Below are 894 nucleotides of genomic sequence, written 5' to 3'. Positions count from 1 at the left end.
GCTTCATTCTACTACGTTAATAAATCATTAGCTCATCCATGAACATGATTTCTGCCTGAGTCCCATCGGATTGCATCAGCTATGGGGATGAAGACGACAACTCCCATGATTCCACACTCGTCACGGCATCATCAAACTACGCCTTTGTTTCTTTGTTTATTTTGAATACGCGCCCTTTAGCGGCGAAAATTACATATTGTGCCTTTAAGACTGGTTTTGTGCTCCACATTGAATACGCGCCCTTTAGCAGCGAAAATTACATATTGTGCCTTTAAGAACCAAGCGTATGTAAACTTTTGAACGAGGTAATTTTTTATAAATTCAACTATTATTTTCTCTTGTGGACTATATGTAAACTTCGTCTTTTTAAATACGTCTTTTATGTGAAATATCTTATTCAGGTCAGTACTCAATAAAAATAACATGCATTTTGTATGATCCCTCTTATTTTGTTAATATTATGAACATTTTGCAGTTACTGTGAATTGTATGTAACACCAAGAGCTTGTAACACTTCAAAGAGAAAGGACAAATTGAAATCGCATCATATGACCCCTTTAAACAAAGTTTACAAAGAGTGACTAGTTTGTCTACGTTTCATTTTTTTATTCATCACTGTTGTTGTAATCTATTTGGAAGCCAGAATTCATATCAATCGACAGAAACATACATTAGCCGAACTCTGTCTGTTTTACCTGTTGTTATTTTTAACAAGCCATATTACAGATGTGTTGTCAGATTTAAGTTGAACCACAGTGCAATGTGCGTGCCGAACCGTGGGTGGAGAACGGTACGGTTCGATCTTTTACCGAAAAACGTTACACCCCTAAGATATATATATATATATATATATATATATATATATATACAAAATTAAACTGTTTGCAAATATTT

The 894-nt window shown here is 34.3% G+C and overlaps 1 protein-coding gene across 1 annotated transcript in view; it reads right to left on the bottom strand.

Moving 5' to 3' along the window:
• LOC107676058 (partitioning defective 3 homolog B-like) overlaps nucleotides 1-894 on the bottom strand; it is a 187,479-nt gene that overhangs the window by 131,670 nt on the left and 54,915 nt on the right. The window lies entirely within an intron of this gene.

This window comes from Sinocyclocheilus anshuiensis, unplaced genomic scaffold, assembly GCF_001515605.1.
Source record: "Sinocyclocheilus anshuiensis isolate Anshui unplaced genomic scaffold, SAMN03320099.WGS_v1.1 scaffold1744, whole genome shotgun sequence".
Taxonomy (NCBI): Eukaryota; Metazoa; Chordata; class Actinopteri; order Cypriniformes; family Cyprinidae; genus Sinocyclocheilus; species Sinocyclocheilus anshuiensis.
Note: the sequence above shows the minus strand (reverse complement) of the source record. Positions and strands in the feature narration are given on the sequence as shown.